At 33.4% G+C, this 25,258-nt stretch overlaps 1 long non-coding RNA gene across 1 annotated transcript; it reads right to left on the reverse strand.

The window, feature by feature from the left end:
* Positions 1 to 16,213: 16,213 nt before the first annotated feature.
* Positions 16,214 to 25,104, reverse strand: LOC104906364 (uncharacterized). The gene is made up of 3 exons (XR_791890.4): positions 23,484 to 25,104; positions 18,108 to 18,298; positions 16,214 to 17,594 (listed from the first exon to the last, which is right to left on the reverse strand). It is a non-coding gene; the product is annotated as an uncharacterized LOC104906364 (long non-coding RNA).
* Positions 25,105 to 25,258: the final 154 nt, after the last annotated feature.

Consider the following 25,258-nt stretch of genomic DNA (forward strand, 5'->3'; position numbering starts at 1 on the left):
TTGGTAAATAGGAAAAGTACTTTGGGTAAGGCTCAATTCAATAGTTCCCGTCTAGTTTTTTGGGGTTCTAAGAAATAGAACACTCTTGCTTTATCTACATATGAGTTGAATAATTAGTTGTTGTTTCATGTTGTTCGCAAATGTTGTGGATAAAAAAACGGTTAAGAGACCTTGGTATTATTTATGGGGTTTCTATTTATTATGATAATACAAGTGGTAATTGTATTTTCATAAATCCAGTACATCATTTAAGAGTCAATAATATTCATATAAAGCATCACTTTTTGAAAGGTAATGTGGAAAAATGTTAAATTAAGTTAAATTTTTATCAAAATGATAATCAGATTGCGGATATCTTGGCTAAACCTTTAAGCAGGAAGAAATACGAGAAAATGAGGCTGGAACTAAGTATGATCAAGCTCAATTGAAAGCATGGAAACTTTTTGCACCAAGAAACTACTTAGAGTTATGTGTCTAAAGAGTAGGAACTTCCATCACAACAAATATTTTAATTAAGCATGTTTTGATAAAAGTTTTAAATACTAATTCATATTGAAAAAGAAGTCTAATGGAATTGAGGAACCTAAAAATCTTAAAAGGATAAAATGAAAAAGAGTCATGTTGATGATTAAAGTCTCAAGTTATTTATCTTGTTCATCATCAAATTTCATTAAACCTTATCTCTTTTTCCTAAGCCAAAAGGAAGCTCTTTATAAATATCTTAATACCCAATTATTTATTCCACACAAAGATTTATTTTTCTCTCTCCTCTCACTAAATCTCACGCCACTTTCTATTCTTTCTCTCCTCATGGTTTTCTCTCTCTCCCTTCACTCGTTCTTTTCTCTCACCCGAATCTGATTGGCCATATTTATCATAGTTACTTTTATTTTTAGCCAAAACTTCCTTCTTGAAAGTTGTAGATCTCGAAACGTTATTGACTTTAGGCTCAAGAATCACTCAATTCCGATTCTTATTCTATTAGTTCTGACCTCTGCAAGTTTCGCAATTCTGCTGCCATATTTCACTCGCGATTTCGGTATTTCACTCTTTTTCTCCCTTTTTCTTTTCTTCTTCCTCAAGTTTCCGTTAAAGACTATGTTTTTATGCTTTCTTTTAATGTTAATTATGATTATTGGTTTTAATTTACTGTTTTAATAAGTAATCTTGATTCATATATATTTTATATTACAAGAATAAAAATTCAGATTTATTATTTATTTTGATTAGATTAAAGTTTTCATCATTAAAGCATGGATTTTTTTAGGGTTTCAATTACTAGAAAAAAATAGTAGAATATTAAATACTATGAGATTGATTTAGATTATGATTTTAAACATTATATATGTTTAAAGAAGGTTTATTGATTTTTAAAGTTGCTGGAAATTCAGAAAGGTTTTTATTAATGAAGTTTTAAGAATTTTAATTACTAGTATGGTAGTACTATGATAGGAATTAAAATTAATTGAAGTTTTCATATTAAAATCAACTTTTGAACATATTTAAGGGGGATTTTAAATATTTTAGAGTTGCTGTATTTTTATTTAATAGTATTGATTTTAGTTAAATTGATTTCTAGGCGGAGAATATTTCGTAGGGAACTTTTAGAGAGTTAAAGTGGCCTACAGGCTAGTTTACACGAGGTACGTACATAATTGTGTGCTATGTGATTAGTATCATGTTTAAGAGATTTTTAGTATCATGTATAGGAACTTATTAGGTTCATATATATATGATTTCTCGTATTTGATTGTTACATATTTTATGCATGTGTGCAAGCATGTGATTTGAGATTTATTATGAATACTAAATTGTATGTTTGTATGGAATAATTGATACAAGCACGAAAAGAAAGTTTATTTATTGATTCGCATGAGGAATTGATATACGTTATAGAGATTGAATCATGTTATTCATGTATTCCTGGCAAGTATTATTTTTATTATCTTATGAGGAATGTAGGCCTTATTTGGTAAGTTGGAGTTATGCCTATATAAAGGTAAGTTGGATTGTTGGCTGGGTTCAACAAATAAAATGGATTGGATTAAAGGAAGTAATTTTGGATTGTAAGTTGTGATCACTTATTAAATCCTAAGATAAAAGAAGTTCATTGTGATTATTTGATTATTTCCGTGTTGCTTGTATGTGTGTGTCATAACAAGTAATAATTGGTAATGTGACGAGAATAGTTGTAAACTTTAGACTGGTGCACGTCTAGAGTTGGACATTGGGAGTTGGGGTTATGGTGAGCGTGCCATAGCTTTTTCTAGGATGGATTGATCCCCATTCCTCTTTTAGTTCAAAGGTTCCTCGATATCGCATGTCATTCGGGAATACGGAGTCATGACCGTATTTCGTCTTCGTAATGAAGGCTGGTTGGTAGGACAACTCAGGGTCCAATAACTATTCCATTTAAAGTATTAATAAAAAGATGTTTAGAGTTTAGTTCAGTAAAAGTTGTCTGCATAATGTTATATGATTATGTTATTATTTATTCCTGCACGTTGTTATTTAGTATCATGTTAGGAATGCTTATGTTTTAGTATGTAGTACTCAGCTTTGCTGATTACGTGCTTTGTTTGTGTGTGTGATCATAGTTTTGCCTTATTGATCCTGTGATGATCCTTTATGGTGAGCAGATTCAATGTAGCATTGATATTACAGGTTCGCAGATGTGCATCATTGGGAATCTGGAATGGAGAGAATGTGTAACTAGTATAGTTTACTTTCTGCATTATTAGGAACATATTTTATTAAGTTTATTTGAGTTGGCTAAATTAGATTGTTTAAGTTTCAAACACTTGTTATTTATTTATTGAGTTATAATAAAGTTGAAGTTTAGTTAATTGTTTTCCGCTGCAAAATTTTGAATAAGTCGATACGTTATCACACGGGCAATAATGCCTTGGTAATTCTCTAAGTTGATATTATAAAGGTATTTCTGAAAAGAGAGAATTATCGGTGTGTTACAAAGTGGTATCTGGGAGCTTTAGGTTATTTTCAAAACTTATAGGCGCCTATTAAGAGTTGCTCCTACTTATTCGTTTTGAAAAATTTTAGGACCGAAATATTGTCGCTTATTAACCGATTTTTTTTTTCTCTTTTCAGAAAAAAAAAATTGATGGTTCAAATTTTTTTTTTCGGAACTCCCGAATTTCCAGAACTTTTTGAAATTATGAATATTCGAACATTTCGAATTTTCGAAATTATTTTAGAAACGAAATTTTTTTTCCCTTCAACTTTTATATATCCGAAATTTTTTTTCTAAGTTGAAATTTATTTAAGACACTTAATTATTATTAGTTATAAAAGTGTTTGCATTATATTTCATGCCTTTAAAGTTTATATTATTGCATTGTGAGAATGTGTAGTATAAGAAGGGCATATGGGATAGAAACATTGTACGTCTGCATTGAATAGTTAGTTCATCATCATTATATTTTTCTTCCCTGCTAATGATGCATTATTATTTTTCTTCCCTGCTAATGATGCATTATTATTTTTCTTCCATGCTAATGATGCATGAATATTTTTCTTCCCTGCTAATGATGCATTATATTTCTCTTCCATGCTAATGATGCATTATTATTTTTCTTCCCTGCAAAGGATGCATGATTATTTTCTTCCCTGCTAACTGTTTATATTTTTCTTGCCTGTTAAATGTTATATTCTTATGCATATGATGTTGATGGAAACCTTTATTATTATTGTTGGCAATGCGTTCAGGGAGAGTACTAAGTATATCCATTGGAATAGGTTGATTTGTTGTAGATCCTTAACCATGTCTGTCAGGCAAGTTAATAGAGTAGGAAGCCATCATAACCCAATTGTATTGAGTGATGATGAGAATGTTCGATGTCATGAGCTTGGAAGTTATAGTTAGATTAGCCTGGAGATCATTATGTATTATGTGCTAAAAGTAGGCATCCCTGTTAGCGATATATGAAGTAATTCAAGAGATTGATCGTACTAGAGCGCAAACCTGAAAGGACATCTACAATATTACTTGGAGACCTTATCTGAGCGACGTGAGTGATTTAGAGGTGGATGAAAATGGACATCAAGCTATTATTGTTGAGGAAATGTTATTATCGTTATTAATTCAAGTTATTATTGTTATTAATTCAAGTTATTATTGTTATTAATTCAAGTAATTCAAGTTATTATTGTTATTAATATTATTCTAGTGAAGACTTTGGAGACTTTGGAGATGAAATGTTTACTCCAATAAAGGAAATAAGGATAGAAATGATAATGTAACTCCATAGAGTATTTATTTACGATTTAAGATTAGTTGTTGGAAAGTAGTCAAGCTACGATGGGTTAAATTTATTTATGTAACATTCTTATATTATTGAGGAATAAGTTGGTTATTTTGGATTGGGAGAATATTCTTATTATCGACTGAGGAATAAAAGCTATTATTTATCCCTATGAGTGAGTAAGAATTTATTCTGGGCACGTGATGGGAATATTTTTATTATTTAAATTTCTTATGTGATTATATTCTTGCTTGCTTGTTTTACTTGCATGTTGATGTGAATATATTTTCTCATGGATGATTATGTGACTATTAGAGAACATTTCATGTTGAACTTGAAACTAGTTGAGAAATTGTTTGTTGATGCGATCTTTAATGATCAAATCAAATGTTGCCTTCTTAGATGGGCATATAAGTTATGCTGGAACCTAAAGTAGAGTTACGTTAAGTTTTTGTCGCGAAGTAGAGTGTCAAACAATAATGATGCCTTAGCTTCTGCTATTCGCCTATTGGCAGAGAATTTGGCTCGGAAGAGCTGAGCATCCCAATCCTGTTGGGGATATGATTGAGAAACCAGCTGAGATCACACCGTCGTACCTTAAGGGGTAAGCTAACCCTATCCTCTTAGAAAGTTGGATTAGGGAGTTTGAAAAGATTTTTGGGATTGTGAATTGTCTTAAGAGTATGAAAGTAGGTCAAGTTATACTTTATCTGAAAGATGAGACTGACTTATGGTGGAAAGAAAATGAGATTATACTTAGTATTGTGAAAGAGTTTAATTGGGAATCCTTTATTGCTGCTTTAAGAGGAAAATTTTACCCTGCTTTTATGAGGAAACAAAAGGTCCAAGAATTTATCAACCTTAGGATGGGGAGCATGACTATCTCTAAGTAGTATAGCAAGTTCATAGCATTGCCTAGGTTTGCTCTGAAGTAGTAGCCACTGAGGAGTTAAAGGCTTAGTGATTTGAGCAAGGTTTGATTGAGGAAATTCAATTGGGGTTAGTATATTATTAAGAAATTGACTTGTCTATTAGTATTCCTACTGACGAAATCATAAGGTGTATTAAGTTGTTTAAAAACCTGCCTTTGAAGATAGGAGGTTGTGTCTTTTCGTCTGACTTAATAGAATTTAATTTGGGAGACCTGGATGTGATTCTTGGAATGAACTGGTTGAGTCTTTACAAGGCTAATATTGATTGTGAGATTCAAAAGGTAGTGTTGAGAAACCCTTTGGGAAAATTGACCTCCTATAGACGTTTTGGAAACTAAGAAATTTGGAGTTATCTCTGCTATGCAAGTGAGGAAATTGATGAGAAAAGGGTGTGAAATATTATTCTGTAGTGTGCAGGATGTGAGCAAGGAGTCGAAGTAAACTTGAGGATGTCCCAATTGTGAACGAGTTTATGGATGTGTTTTCGAGTGAGATTTCGGGTATGCCACCTGCTAGAGCTGTTGAGTTCACCATAGACTTAGTTCCTGGAACTGCACCTATATCTAAGGCACCCTATAGAATGTCACCTCCTGAGATGAGTGAGCCGAAAATGCAATTGCAAGAGTACTTAGATAAAGGTTATATTAGGCCTAGTGCATCACCTTGAGGAGCTCCAGTGTCATTTGTGAAGAAAAAGGATGGAAGCATGAGGCTATGTATTGATTATAGTGAGTTGAATAATGTAACCGTCAAAAACAAATATCCTTTGCCTAGAATAGATGACCTATTCGACTAATTGAATGGAGCGAGTGTGTTATCAAAGATTGACTTACGTTCAGGATATCATTAATTGAGGGTAGCTGATAAGGATTTACCTAAGACTGCCTTTAGAACGCGTTATGGTCACTATGAGTTCACTGTAATGCCATTTGGGTTAACCAATGCTCCTGCTATATTTATGGACTTAATGAATAGGATCTTTCATGAGTTTTTAGATAAATTTGTGGTGGTTTTCATTGATGACGTCTTAATATATTCGAGGAATGAAGCTGAGCATGATGAGCACTTGAGGATTATTTTGGAGACATTAGGGAAAAACCAATTATATGCCAAGTTTCCTAAGGGTGAGTTTCGTTTGGAGAAAGTAGCGTTTTGGGGTCACTATGTGTCTAAGGAAGGAGTCTCAGTAGATCCTGCTAAGATTCAAGCCGTACTCCAAAGATCGTATCAGATATTAGGAGTTTCTTAGGTCTAGCTGGCTATTATAGAAGATTTGTGAGAGATTGTTCGAAGATAGCGAGGCCTATGACCAACTTGATGAAAAAGGAGTCCAAGTTTGAGTGGAGTGAAAAGTGTGAGGAAGTTTTTCAGATTTTGAAGGATCATTTAACCTTTGCTCCTGTTTTAACCTTGCCTGATGGGAATGAGGGATTTGAGGTATATAGTGATGCTTCGAAAACTTGTTAGGATGTGTGTTACAACAGAATGGGAAGGTAATAGCGTATGCGTCGCGTCAATTAAAACCTTATGAGCTAATTACCCTACCCGTGATCTAGAGTTAGCTGCCATAGTGTTTGCATTGAAAATTTGAAGACATTATCTTTATGGAGCGACTTGTAAGAAATTCACAGACTATAAGAGCTTGAAGTACATTTTCACCCAAAAAGACCTTCATATGAGGCAAAGAAGATGGCTAGAGTTAATAAAGGATTATGACCCAGATATCTAGTATCATGAGGCGAAAGCAAATGTGGTTGCTGACGCCTTGAGTAGGAAATCGAGTCATAGATTGAGTGCTTTGATAGTCCCTGAGGAGTTGTGTCGAGATATGCAAAGGTTGAGCTTAGAAATTTTAAATCCTGGGGAAAGTGAGGCAAGACTTAGTAAACTTTCTTTGGGTTTGTCAGTTTTCGATGAGATCATAGAGGGTCAAGTTGGTGCTGAGCACCTAGATAAGATCAAGGAGAAAAAGCAATAGGTAAGGAAGCTGATTTTAAGATTCATGATGATGGGAGTCTAAGGTTTAAAGGGAGGTGGTGTGTACCACAAAAATGTAATGACCTTAAGAGACGCCTTATGGATGAGGGACATAATACTCCATACTCTGTGCACCCTGGGGGTGATAAATTGTATAAAGACCTTAAGGTTATCTATTGGTGGCCATATATGAAGCCATGAGGTAGCTGAGTATGTGTTTAAGTGCCTAACCTGTCAGAAAGTGAAGATAGACCATAAGAGACCTATGGGAAAGGTTCAATCTTTAGAGGTCCCTGGATGGAAATGAGATTCTATCTCTATGGACTTTGTGACTGCCTTACCTAGGATGAGGAGTGGTAATGACACTATCTGGGTTATTGTGGATAGATTTACCAAATCCGCCGTGTTTATACCTATTAACGAGACATGGAAAAAGAAGCAGCTCGCTAAGACTTACATTAAGCATGTGATGAGACTACATGGAGTTTCAAAGGACATTATTTCTTACCGTGACTCTAGGCTTCCATTTGTTGGAATGATTTTAGTGAGATATCGTCTTGGGGACAGAATTCATTGAGGAGACCGTTAAGAATAATGTCAGACTAATTCAGGCTAAAATTAAAGCTGCGCCAAGATAGGCAGAAAAGTTATGCTGATTTGAAACGACGCGAGGATGAGTTTGCTATAGGTGATAAGGTGTTCTTGAAGGTATCACCCACTAAAGGCGTCATGAGATTCGGGAAAAAGGGCAAGCTAAGTGCAAAGTATGTAGGCCCATATGAGATTTTAGAGCATATCTGGAAAGTAGCTCATAGATTGGCACTACCAATGGAGTTTGAGAAGATGCATGATGTATTACATATTTCCCAACTTAAGCGCTACATCCCTGATGATGAGATGACGCGTCATGTCCTAGAGCCTGAACGAGTTCAGATCGATAGTAGCCTCACATATGAGGAAAGACCTGTCAAGATTCTCGACAGGAAAGTGCGTAGTACACGCAATAAGGATGTCCACATCGTGAAAGTCCTTTGGTCTAACCACGAGTCTGAAAAGGCAACGTGGGAAGCCGACAATGAGATGAGAAAGAAGTATCCCTACCTATTCCTTGAAGTGAGTTACGAGGCGTAACTCGTTTTCTTTAAGGGGGGTAGAATGCGATAAATTTCGCGCTTTTTGCCTATTTTTATGAAATTTTCATGCATTTGTATGCCTATGTTGGGCAATTTGCACATGTTAGTGAAAAAGAAGTAGATTCTCCGCATAAGAAAATGTGTTCATAAGTAACACAATTGTTTTAAGACTGGGAAAAGTGCACAAGTGGCACAATTCTTTTTAAACTTTTGAAAAGATGAGTTTAAACTTTGAAAGTATGTGAGTTTTTTGTGTTAAGTTTCGGGACGAAACTTCTTTTAAGGGGGGTAGACTGTAATCCCCCATAATTTTAAAAGATTTTATAAATATAAAGTACTTATATATATATTTAAACACAAATTAGTTTTGAAATGATCTGACTATTTAAAAAGGTTGACTATTTTAAAAGTCAAATAAAATTATTTTCATGACTTAATAAAGTTGAAAATATTTTAATTAAGCATGTTTTGATAAAAATTTTAAATACTAATTTATATTGAAAAAGAAGTCTAATGGAATTGAGGAACCTAAAAATCCTAAAAGGATAAAAGGAAAAAGAGTCATGTTGATGATTAAAGTCCCAAGTTATTTATCTTACTCATCATCAAATTTCATCAAACCTCATCTCTTTTTCCTAAGCCCAAAAGGAAGCTCTTTATAAATATCTTAATACCCAATTATTTATTCCACACAAATATTTATTTTTCTCTCTCCTCTCATTAAATCTCACGCCACTTTCTATTCTTTCTCTCCTCATGGTTTTCTTTCTCTCCATTCACTCGTTTTTTTCTCTCACCCGAATCGGATTGGCCATATTTCTCATAGTTCCATTTATTTTTAGCCAAAACTTCCTTCTTGAAAGTTGTAGATCTCGAAAAGTGATTGAATTTAGGCTCAAGAATCAATCAATTCCGATTCTTATTCTATTAGTTCTGACCTCTGTAAGTTTTGCAATTCTGCTGCCATATTTCACTCGCGATTTCGGTATTTCACTCTTCTTCCCCCTTTTTCTTTTCTTCTTCCTCAAGTTTCCATTAAAGAATATGTTTTTATGCTTTCTTTTAATGTTAATTATGATTATTGATTTTAATTTACTATTTTAATAAGTAATCTTGATTCATATATATTTTATATTACAAGAATAGAAATTTAGATTTATTTATTTTGATTAGATTGAAGTTTTAATCATTAAAGTATGGATTTTTTTTCGGGTTTTAATTACTAGAAAATCATAGTAGCATATTAGATACTATGAGATTGATTTAGATTATGATTTTAAACATGTTTATATATGTTTAAAGAAGGTTTATTGATTTTTAAAGTTGCTGGAATTTCAGAAAGGTTTTTATTAATGGAGATTTAAGAATTTTAATTACTAGTATGATAGTACTATGCTAGGAATTAAAAGTAATTGAAGTTTTGATATTAAAATCAGCTTTTGAACATATTTAAAGGGGATTTTAAATATTTTAGAGTTGCTGTATTTTTATTTAAGAGTATTGATTTTAGTTAAATTGATTTCTAGGCGGAGAATATTTCTTAGGGAACTTTTAGAGAGTTAAAAGTGGCCTACATGCTAGTTTACACGAGGTACGTACATAATTGCGTGCTATGTGATTAGTATCATGTTTAAGAGATTTTTAGTATCATGTATAGGAACTTATTATGTTCATATATATATATATATATGATTTCTAGTATTTGATTATTACATGTTTTATGCATACTAGATTCGCATAGGCCGAAAATTTGAGATTTATGCATAATTTGCACAGTTTCTTTATGCATATATATAATAATTTGAGATTTATTATGAATACTAGATTGTATGTTTGTATGAAATAATTGATACAAACACGAAAAGAAAGTTTATTTATTGATTCGCATGAGGAATTGATATACGTTATAGAGATTGAATCATGTTATTCATGTATTCCTGACAAGTATTGTTTTTATTATCTTATGAGGACTATGTGCCTTATTTGGTAAGTTGGAGTTATGCCTATATAAAGGTAAGTTGGATTGTTGGCTGGGTTCAACAAATAAAATGGATTGGATCAAAGGAAGTAATTTTGGATTGTAAGTTGTGATCACTTCTTAAATCCTAAGATAAAAGAAGTTCATTGTGATTATTTGATTATTTCCGTGTTAATTGTTTGTGTGTGTCATAACAAGTAATAATTGGTAATTAACGTAAAGTGTGACGAGAATAGTTGTAAACTTTAGACTGGTGCATGTCTAGAGTTGGACATTGGGAGTTGGGGTTATGGTGAGCGTGCCATAGCTTTTTCTAGGATGGATTGATCCCCATTCCTCTTTTAGTTCAAAGATTCCTCGATATCGCAGTTCATTCAGGAATACGGAGTCATGACCGTATTTTGTCTTCGTAATGAAGGCTGGTTGGTAGGACAACTCAGGGTCCAATAACTATTCCATTTAAAGTAATAAAAAGATGTTTAGAGTTTAGTTCAGTAAAAGTTGTCTGCAGAATATTATATTATTATGTTATTATTTATCCCTGCACGTTGTTATTTAGTATCATGTTAGGAATGCTTATGCTTTAGTATTTAGTACTCAGCTTTGCTGATTATGTGCTTTGTTTGTGTGTGTGATCATGGCTTTGCCTTATTGATCCTGTGATGATCCTTCGTGGTGAGCAGATTATGTATAGCATTGATATTACAGGTTCGCAGATGTGCATCATTGGGAATCTGGAATGGAGAGAATGTGTAAGTAGTATAGTTTACTTTCTGCATTATTAGGAACATATTTTATTAAGTTTATTTGAGTTGACTAAATTAGATTGTTTAAGTTTCAAACACTTACTATTTATTTATTGAGTTATAATAAAGTTGAAGTTTAGTTAATTGTTTTCCGCTGCAAAATTCTGAATAAGCTGATACGTTATCACACGGGCGATAATGCCTTGGTAATTCTCTAAGTTGATATTATAAAGGTATTTCTGAAAAGAGAGAATTATCGGGGTGTTACAGATCATTCTTGATTATAGTGACATTTTGCTAGATTTCAGTCATTTTGGCCCGAATTTCTAGTACATTTGCTTTTTCTTTTTTTTTCATGTTCTTAATATATGTGAAATTACCTAAGATGGCTACGAGTTGGCAGAGGAAGTAATGAAAATAGAGCACACGTTGAGGTATGGGGAACTTCAAATGGACATAGCACCATGCAGCCCCATCTCCGTTCGCTCAAAAGAGCACAGAGCGCAATAAAATATTGTATAGGAAACTTCAAATGGACATAACTTTCAAACCGAAAATGTGATGAAGGTAATTATTGTGGAGGTGATAGCTCGTTTCGCTAGATTTCCAACGACTTTTCATAAGCTTGAGTTGGACGAAGAAGTTATGCTCGTCGTAAGCTGAATTATCCGACCAAAGCAGAAACAGAGGTGCACCTGCGCCTCTTTCTTAGGGACGCCCGCATAACTTACAATGGTGTGCCCGCACCTTTCGACAGACGGAATCACTTTGAGATCAATAAGGTTGGTGTGCCCGCACCTTTTATTTCCATAAAAAATTTGTAAGGTCTCGTGTTGATTAAAACAGTTTTATGTTTTATTATTGGGATCATGCTTTTATTCTAGTTAATAAAGAGTTATTTTAGGTTTCCACTTAGGGAGAAAAACTGATAGCTTTGTATTTGTTTCGGATTTAGATATTAAAATTGTAGTTTTTATTTAGTCTGTGTTATTGTAATTTTCTCTTCTTCCATTGTTATAGATCTCTTATCTCATAATCATTTATTTCTATTATATTAATCATCCATTAATCATGTTTAGTCCTAGATTATTAGTTATAAATTTTCATATTATTATGTTTAGATTTCATGGTTAGTGAATAGTCTCCTATCTAGACTAGGGTAAAAGTATGAATTAAGGATTTTATGGATTGTTAATGTTATTATGATTATTTAATGATGATTATACTTTGATCTTGGGGTTTTGAGGCCTTAGGATACATACTGCTCACACTTATGCTTTGGTATTCTAATTACAAATATTCTTAATTGAATTTTGAACCATTTATCATCCTCATGAAGCAACTTAATTTCTAGGCCAAGATCTTGGGTAGAAATAAAGGGGATTATGTTATTAGGGTTTTCTGAACTTATTAGATCACTTAATCAGTTGACTAAAGACCATTCGGGAGAGGATTTAGTTGATTGATTAAGCAAATATTCTGGAGGACCATATGAGAGCGGACTCGAGTGTTTTATCGAAAAACTAAACCTTGCATAGTTGTCGATCGCCAGTCACAATTGCATTAATGATTGTTGTCCATTTTGATTCATACTAGTAGCCTTAACTTTACTGTCTTCCTTATTGATATTTTCATCTCATGTTGATCTTAGTTAGTTATTAATGGTTAAACCTTTCTAAAACCCCAAATATCCATTCAATTAGGCAATTTAAATTTTAGATAGACTTTACGTAATCGCAATTTTCTTGTGAATCGTTCCTTGACTTGCCTTTACTACGTTCTTAGTAATTGCTTGTTAGTTGTTATAAATATTGTTTGAAACATGAATTTTTGTGCCTTAACGACATACTAAAAATCTCTTATCACTTCTTTTTATCTTTCATCTTTTTAGTTTCCCTTTATACCTCCATAAATTTGTTCATCCTCTCTCCCAACCGGTGCCTTATTGACTATTCAGCTTTTCCCCCATTTCGATTAATACTTAAAACTCTAAACACTATAAAATCATAAAAACCAGTGAGAATACTCTACTTCATCACCAAATACTTACCTCCACCATGTCCAATGGATACCTCACCAATCTCTCTCCAATTTCTCTCAATGAACAACATCGATTGTTTCTCTTGCCCTTACCCTTAATCCTGATTCTTCAAAAACTAGTTGAAAATTCAATCATGAAAGAATTTTCTCGTCAAAATCTTACTTCGCCACATCAATGGAACTTGAAGCGGCAGAAACATGCAGAAACAGAGGAATCTCAGTCTCGGGGGAGATTTAAGGAAGGTGAAGGAACTTGAACAAAAGGCGAAGAATTGGTGCGTGGATTTAAAATAAGTTTGGTGTGGTGCAAATCTTGCAAGTTTTTGGAGTTCCTTAATCTAATTGAACATCAAAAGTGGGTGAAATTATTTGGGGAATGTGCTAAAAGTCCTTTACTTCTTGATCCAATGAAAGAATTATGTAGGAAATTTAAAATTGATAACAGAGCGTGTTCTAGTGTAATAAATGGGATTTCAGTTTCTTTTGATGTGAATTACTTGGAGAATTTGTTTGAGGTGCCAAATGAAGGATTTGGTTTATATTTTAAAGGAAAATATAATGTGCCAATTGGGAAGGCCACAAATAATGATATTGTCTCCTTCATTGGTGGAGATGTTAGAACAAACCTCACAAATCATAACAAATCTAATCCTCTTTTAAAATTGTTATTTTATCTTGTTGGAAGGAGCATTGTTGCTCTAACCCAAAAACGAAATGAATCGAATCTTCTTGATGCGTCCCTCATGTTTTGTCTACAAAAACAAATTCACATTAATTTCCCTTTACTTATGATGCAACATTTGTCACCCTGCATCCCTAAATTTAAAGATTGGGTATGGTCCCTTTTGACCTTTGTGTTCCAAAGCTTTGGGGTGAATTTGTGTGGCTATGGATGGTGCTTTAGCTTTTAAACCAGATCAAAATTTGCTAGAGCAAACCTCGCTCAACATGATATTGAAGGTGGTAAATGGGAGAATTTGTTTTCCTATAAATGTGAAAGAAGAAGAAGAAAACGGAAAGGAAGAAGAAGAGGAGAAGGAACTGGTCTATTATGTGGAGAAGAAAAAAGTTTCAAAGTCGGGAGGACAAGGTTCCAGGAAAATGCTCCAATTTCTAAAAGGACCGTGAAGGTGAATGGACCTATAATGTATTTGGATATTGTTGGGGAGCTTGAGGAGATGAGGATGTTTTTGAACAAGAGGTTGAAGAGGAATATCCCCTAGTAGTCAAGAAGACTGTGAGGCTGATTCCTAAGAGGAAACAACTGAAACATCCTTTCCATTATGGGGGAACTTCAGCCACATCAGGAGTTCCTTCTTAATTTGGTTGGTTCAATGATTTACTTCTTTCCTCTCTAGTTCCTTTGGTGGCTCTATGGATGATGTGTTAAAGGAACTTAAAGATAAAGTCGAAGAAGTGGTAGGTTCTTAGAAAAATGTAAATGCTAAGATATATAGTCTTTGAACTATTGTGGATGGATTGGTGAATTCAAGGCCTTCAATAAGTAGTGACCACACTTTAGCGGTAAGTCATGGAAAACCAACAAACTCACTAGTAGAATAAACGCTTATTGTTGCGGTCAAAAGTGGCCTATTGTAACGGTTTTGACCGCACAAGAATTAAGGGGGTAGCGATAGGTAATTAATATATTGTTGCGGTTTAAAACCGCAGCAATATTTGAACATATTGCTGCGGATTTTCGGTAAAACTGCAGCAATATACTTATTTTATATATCAGATTTATAATGCATATTGCTGCGGTTTTTTTATAGGTACAGGTGTAAGCAACTTTTTTTTTTTTTTTTGCATTTTGCCATTAAATTCGAAACATAAAAAAAATCAGAAAAATAGCAAAAAATCATAAACTTCCACCAAGAAATGCAATGAAACTAAAAAAAGAAAAACAATAATAAGAAAACAAAACAAAGTAAAAAAACAAACAAATCTGAAACAACGAACAAACAAATCTGAGAATTACACTATACTGAACAAACAAAAATGAGATAATTATAATGAACAAACAAATCTGAAACAATGAATAAACAAATTTGAAACAATATAAGTCTACAATACTAACCTACAAAAAGAATTGAATTAAAAAAACCATCTATTTGCTGAATTGAAAAAAACCATATGAGAATCGAATATATAAAGAGTCGGCGGCGATAAAAAAGAGTTGGCGGCGAGTTCCGGCGATGAAGCGAAGGCGGCGACAATGGAGGGTTGACGATGGAGCGACGACAATCAAGACGACGATCAAGACGAGAGCAGATAAAAAAAAGTCGAGGATGAAGTTGGTTGCGAGTCTTCGACGAACCATTTCCATGGTTGCGACGGAGTATTCGACAAACCATTTCCTTGGTTGCGACGGAGTCTTCGATGACCCATTTCCATGGTTGCGACGGAGTCTTCTTTTCGTCTTCGTCTCTTCGCTGCTCTTCGTATATGTGGGTGGTCACTGGCGAGTTATTAGGGTTCAGGTGAGAAGAAATTGAGTGAGGGAGTTGGGGAAGGGGATTAGAGCGTCGGTGTTGGTGTTAGGTGAAAGAGGAAGGAGAAAGTGAAGAGAGAGGAAGAGAGATTGGAGATGAGAGGTTGAGAGGAGAATGAAACGACATGAGAGGAAGAGGGAGGATGAGAGAGGAAGGACGTGTGATTGAGAGAGGGAAAGGTGAGAAAAAACCCTAACCGTGTATTATATATATATATATATATATATTTTAATATTTTTTAATGATATTGCTGCGGTTTCTGGCAAGAACCGCAACAATATATTAAAATATTATTTTTTTAAGAGGTTTGTTAAACTTCGCCCCAAAAATACTTAAAATCGCCTACAATCTATTATTACAGACTATTTTACCCCTCTTCTTTTTCCCACCATCCACCACCTTCAACACCACCCGCTACCATCTGGCATCTCCTCCAGCACCCACTACCACCCTTCATCTCCTCCACCACCCACTATCACCCTTCATCTCCTCCACCACCCACATACTAAGAGACCAGAATTTTTTTGGAGACCATGGGCGGACGTCCGGGCTGGACGTTCCACCCATGGCTCGAACATCTGGGCTGGACGTTCGGGCCATGGGTGGAACGTCCAGCCCGGACGTTCGCCCATGGTCTCCAAAAACAATTTCGATTGCTTTATCTCTGTTTGATGCACGTATCTATTGAGGCGTCGCTCGTGGTAGGAATAAGCAGTCGGTGGGGCGCGAGCTCGAATCTGGGTAAATCGCAGGTGGTGGTCGGGTCGCCATGGTTCACCGACGGCTTCACCTTTGTCCATTTTAAGGGTGCGTGGATTTTTTGATCTGTGATCTTTTGGTGGGGGAAAATTTAAATTTTCAGGTAGGGCCTGCTCGTGGGGATTGCAGGGGGTGGAGGGTTGCTTGTGGGGGTGGTGTGCTGCTGGTGGGGGTGGGGGAGAGGGTGAGGGTGACGTTGGGGCTGCGGTGGTTGGTGATGGAAGGAGGTAGGTGGTGATTTAGGGAGAAGAAAAGGTTATAAATGACATTTCAAATTTTTTTTGGGCGATTTCAAGTAATTATGGGGCGATAATATAGAAGTTCATTTTTTTTAATATATTGCTACAGTTCTTGACAAAAACCGCAGCAATATATCTGGTCAAATAGTCAACTTTTCTTCAAAAAATTTGTTGTTGATACTTGATACCATATTGCTGCGGTTTTAGGCCAAAACTGCAGCAATATCTTTATTTTATATTTTATCTTTCTTTTTACATGATATATTGCCGCGTATTAGTAAAACCGCAGCAATAAGCAATTATTTTACTAGTATATCATAAAGTACATAGAGGAAGCTGCATTTGAAGAATTTTATGAAGCCGAAGTTCCTCCACCTCCTCCTTCGCAAGCATAACCTATCCACACTCTTAAAAGAATTTGTTATTGTGTTGGAACTGTTTCATTTTATTTTTTTTTGGCTTGTATCTTTCCATTTTTTAATATACAATTTCTTTTTGTTCTCATTCGCTTGTTAACGGAACTTTTGCTTATGACTCATTGTCTCTTGTCATTTAACTACTTGTGCTATATATTCTGTTTGTGTTAACTCATTAAACTTGCTAACATGCATTCTTGCTTAAACCACTTTATTAGCATGGTGTTGTGATTGCAAACTTATCATATATTTGACATAAAACAAATTATGCAAACACTTGGTTTTCCTTGGACCTGCTATTTTCTTAACTCAGCTGAGCCATGTTAACTCACCTGCCATCGCTGTTCTCTGCATAGCCTGCAACCAGCAGGTTTGTCTTCTTCTTCTTTTTTTTTTCTTTTCATGAGATAATACTTGTACACATTTGGCAATCAGAAAACGAGAACATGATTAATGTATGTGATATCTAATGTGCTAACAGTTAATCATAACCAACTAACTAACGCATTTTCACAATCTGGTCCATACTCGAATATCAAGACATAGCCCCTCGGTACATTGTAGGTAGCTATAACTCAGTTTCTCTTCTCCTCCTTTTGATAGGCTCCACATTAGTTCTCCTATAATTGAGAAAGCAATATGCACAATTATATCCTGCTTACCAATGATATATCGCTGCATATAAATATATCGTGTTTCATCCTTTATTTTCAACAATTTAATTCTAACAGTTTGACGGAGTAAATGCCATACCATCATAAATGAGCAAAGCAAAAAACCCTAATTCCTCATCCAGTTACATATTTCAATCAAGTAAAACTAATTACAAATGATAACAAACATTAGAATTAGAGAAAGTTTAAGAGCACACGCTAATGTTGACTCATGGTTGCGAGTAATGAAAGATGATCAAAACGTAAATTTAGAATTTCACTAAAAAATGGAAGAAGAAACGACTTGGATTAATTAGATAGATGAAGAGGTGAATTCACGTGCAATATGATAGGATAATCTATAAAAGTGTGATTAGAGCAAAAAATTTATGATTTATTTGAAAATTTTAGTCTATAATTATGAATTCAAACTAAAGAAAAAAAGAAGAGAGAACGAGATAAAGCAAGGAATTAACTTACTGTATTTTGCAAGATTGGAGTCAAGGAGTGTGGCCCTCAATGAAGTAACCAGGGAGGCCCGAGGTCAGACCGCAAGAAGCATATCTGATGTTTAGGAGAGAGAGAGAGCGGAAGCATGCAATGGTGGTTTTGTAACTACCGGAAGTAGAAACCGACTAAGCCTTGGCAGTCACAAACAACTAAAGATTTTCCTGCAATTGCAAATCAGCTTGCTCAATTTATAGGAACTCGCTTAATAAAGTCTAATTTCTCCCGAAAATTCAATCCAATTGAAACATGGGGTTTAATAAAAAAATTGAAGAGAAATTCGAATGAATTATACTCTACGCCGTTCAAATTCAAAGTGTTTGATCATTTCATAGGCTATTAATTGATCGAAATCACGAAGCAACAAATTGTAAAATCTCCTCGAGAAGATGAGGAGGAGAAAAATATGACAATTGCAGATCTAATTGAAGCAACATGAACAAAGAGAAGAGAGAAGAGAGTAAAAGGAACGCAGAAGGTACGAGTAGGTTCGGTGGACAGCGAGGGAAAATTAAAGTACAGATATCTAGGCGGTAGACCAGTAGCTGAAAATAACTATTTGGAAGAAAACTTGCGCCTGTGCTCGGTTTGACTAAGTGCTCCGGTGGGATTTTCAACCGGAGCACTTGTGAATTTTTTATATTAAAATTTTCACAAGTACTTGGGTTGATTATTCAACCGAAACACTTTACAAGTAGCATAAGGAGTTTTTCCCACTAGTGAAGCCTTTTTATTAAAGCCAACAGGGAGAAGAAAGATATCAAACTTTTGACATGAGTACACTTAAGTTTCGTATCGATCATTCCATTGTATTTCTCTCCTAGTATAAAAAGGGGCTCGTCTTTATATCTTGCTTTCTTTTTGTCCTTTTTTTTTTGTCATTTTAGTTGTATTATTAGTTTTTCAATTTTATTCTAAAGTTTTAGATTGTAAGTATTATTAGTTTTATTGTACTTAGTTTTTATTTTTATTTTGAAATTACTTTCTTCCTTAGTAATTTTTAGTTTGTGTTAATTTAATTTTTGTTATAAAGTTTGCTTACGTTGTCATCAAACTAAAGGGAAAATATTATTACCCTTAACGTTTCCATGATGACAATATAACAAATGATATAATGATTTCATTAAGTATATTTTAGCTATGAAGCTCCTGAGTTGGAAAAGGTTAAGGAAAGATGAGTTCCTGAATGGGAGGTTGCAACAAGAATATCTTAAAAAATAGCCTAATACATGAAGTCAAGTTAAACTTCAGGTCAAGGAACATTTCAAGTATCAAATGCTATGTTTATTATGTCAAAGTTCCTTGAAGAATATATAATAGGAGTTCTATAGCAAGAACTTGGCTAGAAGCATTAGAGTAGAAGGTCCAAAAGGTGAAGACATGAAGACTGAACTTAAGAGTTTAATTTTAGGATTTATGTAAATGTTTAGATCAAATGAATTAAGCAAGGTGCTAAGGAACTTGGGAACTCGTACGACCTTATGATAATTAAAACGTATGTTTGGAGAAAATAAATTGGAAAATATTTTATGAACTTATTCTTTTTTTTTTGTGTCAAGTTGTGATATCACATGCTCTCTTAAGAATCTTTAACAGATTATTAAGAGATGTTAGTGAGGATGGTGAGTGAGTTTTCCCTAAGCAAAACTCAACTAACTGATTACCTAAAAATAAGACACGACGTTAATTAGTAGAGGAAGCTTGGAGAAACACTCATTTGTGGTCTTTACATCCTCCCTATTATAGTAAAAGAGTTAACTATTACTAATGGGTCGAGATTTTTCTCCTTATACTTAAGAAGTTTTCTTGTTAAATTTCACTTCCTTACTTTAACTTCCCGCTACTTTTAAAGTTCCAAATTTCGCAAGCACAATTAAATTTTTTTATTGAGAACTCAAGCTACAATATACCCCCTCCCTCTTGTAGGGCTCCCCCAGAGTAATAAACTCAACTTTCAATTTTCACCTACAGTTGCTCGAGTATTCATACCATAGTGGACTTATTTTATTAACCAATTAAGTAATTTGAAGTCTATTGCGCTCATTTTACGGCCACAATTTCTTTGATATTTATGAAAGTTTTCTCTATATATGATTGTCAAAAATTGTGGAAGAAAAAATGACATTAATGAATTTTATCATTTCTTTGATCTAATTAGAGGGAATATTTAGCTTTAATAATCCTAAACAAAAGAAAACATCAATGGAAAAATTTATGCCAAACTCATCATTGATGTAACGTGTAGTGTGGACGATGAAGTGTAGGATTACTTTTTGCATAGAAATTTATGTTTGATTACCAAATAGAAAACCTAAAAAGATAGGGTTAGCAATAGGTAGAAGATTATATTGTAAAAGCAAAGAACAAATTAATCAATTAATTGTTACAATGAAATAAGAACCTAACACTAAGAATAAAAACTACAGGAATACTATATTATTTCTAGCCCTGAATTCACATGTATCTAATATCTCATACTAACCACATGCAATTGTTTATCACTTAGTCAATTCTACCACATTATAATTCTATTGTCAAATAAGCATTGTCAAATAAACGATATAAAATAAATTTGGGTGTTTATTATTATATTAATAAGGGGAATGGTTATTTGTCTAAGAAACCTGTAAGTTTATCAAACTTCTATGACATTCAATAAAATTGATATAAGATACATTATGTATGGTCAATTATAAATTATAATAGAAAAAAGAAGAAAATTATAAAATATTCAGTCAAAACTCTAAATAATATTTCCTTTTTATTGATGAAGGTTTTCAGAAATAATAAAGATAGTGGAGCAATGTATAGCCTTTTTATTTAAAGAGGATAAAACATGTGAATAGTTTAGATTACAAATTTCATATGATCACTTTACCTTTACTACGTGCAATGATATTTAATTACGTAAACACACCCACAAGTTTCTAAGCTTGGCACGTGGCAATATGGGTATATTTTTTCAAGAAAAAATCATGAATTTGTTATAATCACATCCAATTTCAAAATTTCTTGTATCCTTAATAAGTCCTAATTTGGAAATTATTCCTCTCTGAAAAAATGTCCATAGCTAGGCTTTTTGAAATTATCCCAGGTACTATCTTGATTCAATTTTTTTTGTTAATTTTATTATAAGTTTTATCTATAGGGTGTTAATAATAAATGTGTGTGTTAATTATAATCATTATATGATCACATATGAAAATTTTATTATTTGTATTACTTCTGTGTTTTCATATGTCTCATCTTATCATATGTTTAATGGTGATATTTCACTTTTAGAAAATTAGAAAATTTTAAGATGTAGAGTATTTCATTTTGAATTTGAATATATTTATCTTCTTGGTTAGGATGAGGATATTGCATCAAAGATCGATCTATTAGTTTTAACATCATTCATTGCTAGAGATACCATGATGAGTCTGCAATTTGAAAGTGCCAACTTTATTTAAAAATTAAATGTTATTTATTTGAATCATTGTAGAATAAAATAGAAAAAAAAATTGATTTTGATCCTTTAATTTATTTTTTTAAAAGAACTCTTTTTTTTTAGAACGAAAAGTTCTTTTAGAACATAAGACTTTTTCTTTTCAATTAAACTTATTAGACTCAGCAATCGAGTTTATTAATATAAATAGTTTTTTAAATGAAAAAAAAGACTCCAACAACTTATGAATAATTCTATTTCGCTAATGCTAATACAAAATATCATAAAATTGTTATGAGAGGAAATTCCATAATTTCATGCAGAATGGTAAATTTAAGTGTTTTCTTATTTATAATAATAAGAAAAAATTATTTTTAATAAGTCAACCTTTGCTTGTTCTTCTCAAAATAAGTAAACTTTTTGATTAAATATGAATAAGTTAACTTTGTATTTACTTATGCTATAAACGAGTTAATAACGTTGAAATCATGATATGTGTCACATTTTAATAGGATGACATTGTGATTTAACTCATTTATAGCAAAAGTAGATACAAAGTTAACTTATTCATATTTAATCGAAAAGTTGATTTATTTTTAAGAAGAACGCGCAAGATTAACTCATCAAATAATTTGATAACATCTCACATGTTGATAACATTTGAGTTTTAGGAAATCCTGTATCCTTTTTATAGAAACTTTACATTTTAGTTCTGTGGCCATATATATTATATATATACTTGTTATTTATGTGTTTTTTTTAATCTTATAGACTACCATTAAGGACTACAAAGCAAAATGACTTGTAGATTCAAATATTGGAATGATTGCGTTCATCCATTAGATATTGAAGCATTGTGGTTAGATCCTCAAGTTAGAACTGAATGGCTAGATGCTGGAGAAACAAAGGGTGAAAACGTCCACCTCTCAAGGGATCCAGAAGGACAACCATTCCTTACACAAACAGAGATGAGGGTAAGAAAAATTAAACTCTTATTTTTTACTATCTTCATATTTTTTTTTTTTGCCTCTTGTCCATTTAAAGCAATGTGGAGAATTCAGGTAAAATCCAACTTTAGTATTCCTCTCCATTTCTCAAAGATGTTTATTGAATTTATTTTATCTAAAAAACTTATTGACTTTCCATGTACTCCTTTTCCTTAATTTGGTTTATTACAATAACAAGGGAGATTTATAATATATACAGAGGGGTAGGAGGCGTATAAATGATTATATAATTAATTGTTTTTTTTCAACTATACAATTAATTAAATCTACATTTATTATATGTTTATAAGATTCATACTTGATAAGAAGATAAATCCTTAGGGTCAACCCTAAAAGATAAAGTTTAGGTATTTTATAATTTATTTTTCACAAAAGGAACTAATTATTGCAATACCTTATGCATAAAAGATTGTATCACTTTCTTCTTCTATGGTGTATTTAAGTCAAGTGATGCTTCAATTGACTCATTCAAATCAACACTTATTTTCCTTTTTCTTTAATTTATCTCCATTTCTCCATCCAAGTATTGATAAAAGAACAAAAATACATATAAACACATTATTGATCATACATAACTAGTACTCCCTCCGTTTCAAAATATAAGGCACACACGATGTTCGAGATCGAACTTTGAACGTTAATTGCTCTCAATACATTTTGATAGGAAATTTCAAAAAATAATGTTATTATAGTATTTTTCAAGACGAATCTAATGGTATAGTTTTTATAATTTTTATTTATCATATTATGAGAGATATTTGTGGTCCAAGTAAATTATCGTAAAACGTCAATGCCATATATTTTGAAATGAAAGGAGTAAACAATAAAATCATATGATGCATCAAAATATATAAACTCATATGTAAGCACCATTAGACCAAATTATAAGTGAAACAAAAGCACAAATGCACTTACAGAAAGCTCTTGGGACCCGACGATATGTCTGCTTTTTTTTTCCAAAAGTTTTGGGAAACTGTAGGGGAATATGATTAGTGATGCTTTGAATATTCTTAATATGAAAAATGTGCGAGTCGCCTAAAGATTTTCGACCAATTAGTCCATGTAATGTGATGTACAAGGTCATTGCTAAAACTCTAGCAAATAGATTGAAGAAGATTTTCCTTCATGTTATTAGTGAAGCTTAAAGTGGTTTTGTTCCGGGGCGATTAGTTACGGATAATTTATTGGTTGTCCATGAATATTTCCATTACTTAAGAAAAAAGAAGAAGAGGTTAAAAGGGATATGGCTCTCAAATTAGACATGAGTAAGGCTTGTGAGAGCGTAGAATGGGTTTTTTTTTTTATAAAAATGATGGGAAAATGGGCTCCCATATGGTTTTATTGAACAGATAATGAATGCATATGGAGTTCCTCTTTTTGATTCTTGTCAATAGCCAACCTTGTAGATGTTTCAAGCCAAGTCGAGGGTTAAGACAAGGGGATCCCCTATCACCTTGTTTTTCATTTTTATGCTCAGGGTTCATCATCATTGTTAAAAGATGTTGAGAAAAAGAAGCAGATCATGGGATAAAGGTTGGTACTTGTTATTCTCACTATTTATGTGGCAGCTTCCGCGTAGAAATTGAATACGGAAAAATCGATGGTCTCTTTTAGCCGAAATGTGGATATTGAAAAGAAAACGTGCTTCTTGAGAAGTTAATATTTAGGTTCTCGAAGATCATGATTGATACTTGGGGCTCCCCACTTATGTAGAAAGCTCTAATAAGAAAGTTTTCCAAATTATTCAAGATCGGATGTGGAACAACGTCAAAGGATGGAAGGAAAAATATCTTTCACAAGCGGGAAGAAAAGTGCTTATAAAGTCGGTGGCTTAAGCCATTTCGATGTACACAATGTAATGTTTTCAAACCCCTCTTTCAATCATTAATGAGTTGGAGAAGCTAAGTCGGGACCTTTTTTGGGTCAAAAGGAGAGTGAAAGGAAGGTTATTTGTGTTTCATGGGAAAAATTGTGTAAATCAAAGAGAGAAGGGGCCTAAGGCTGTGTGAATTTGAGGCCTTTAATCTTGCCTTGTTTGCAAAGAAAGGTTAGAGAATATTAACTAATGAAACTTCTGTTGTGCCAAAGGTTCTTAAAAGAAAATATTTCACTAACTCAACCTTCATGGAAGCCATTGAAGCCCAACGCCAGCTTCACATGCCGCTCTATATTGCAGGCAAGAAGTGTACTAAAAAAAGGAGTGAAGCGAATTGTTAGGGATGTGAACACGACAAGGGTGTGTTGTGATCCATGGGTACCTAGTGGGAGAAAGGAGGGGTTATTTCTTCACAACGGGAAGCTATTGATATATTTTGCGTGAAGTAGTTGATAAGTGAGGGAAAGCGGAATACTAATGCGTTAAACAACACATTTTCTAGTTAGGAAGTTCAGCAGATTCATAAACGTTTCTTCCAGACATTTCCTTGTGCGGAATTGTGGGGCTCGAAATTATCCAAAAATGGTGTTTTTTTTAGTAAAAAGTGCTTATTATGTGGCTGTAAAATCAAAGAAAGAAGAGCCAACTTCAATATCTGATGGTGGGAGCAGTAGTGTTTGGAAGAATATTTCGAATACATGATTGTCGCCAAAAGTTCGTAACTTTGCTTGGAAGGCAATGAGCACTTTGCTTGTGGTGGGAGTTAATTTGAGGAAGAGAAGGGTTCAAGTGGATCCAATATGCTCAAGATGTG

This window comes from Beta vulgaris, chromosome 2 (assembly GCF_026745355.1).
Source record: "Beta vulgaris subsp. vulgaris cultivar EL10 chromosome 2, EL10.2, whole genome shotgun sequence".
NCBI classification, from domain to species: Eukaryota; Viridiplantae; Streptophyta; class Magnoliopsida; order Caryophyllales; family Amaranthaceae; genus Beta; species Beta vulgaris.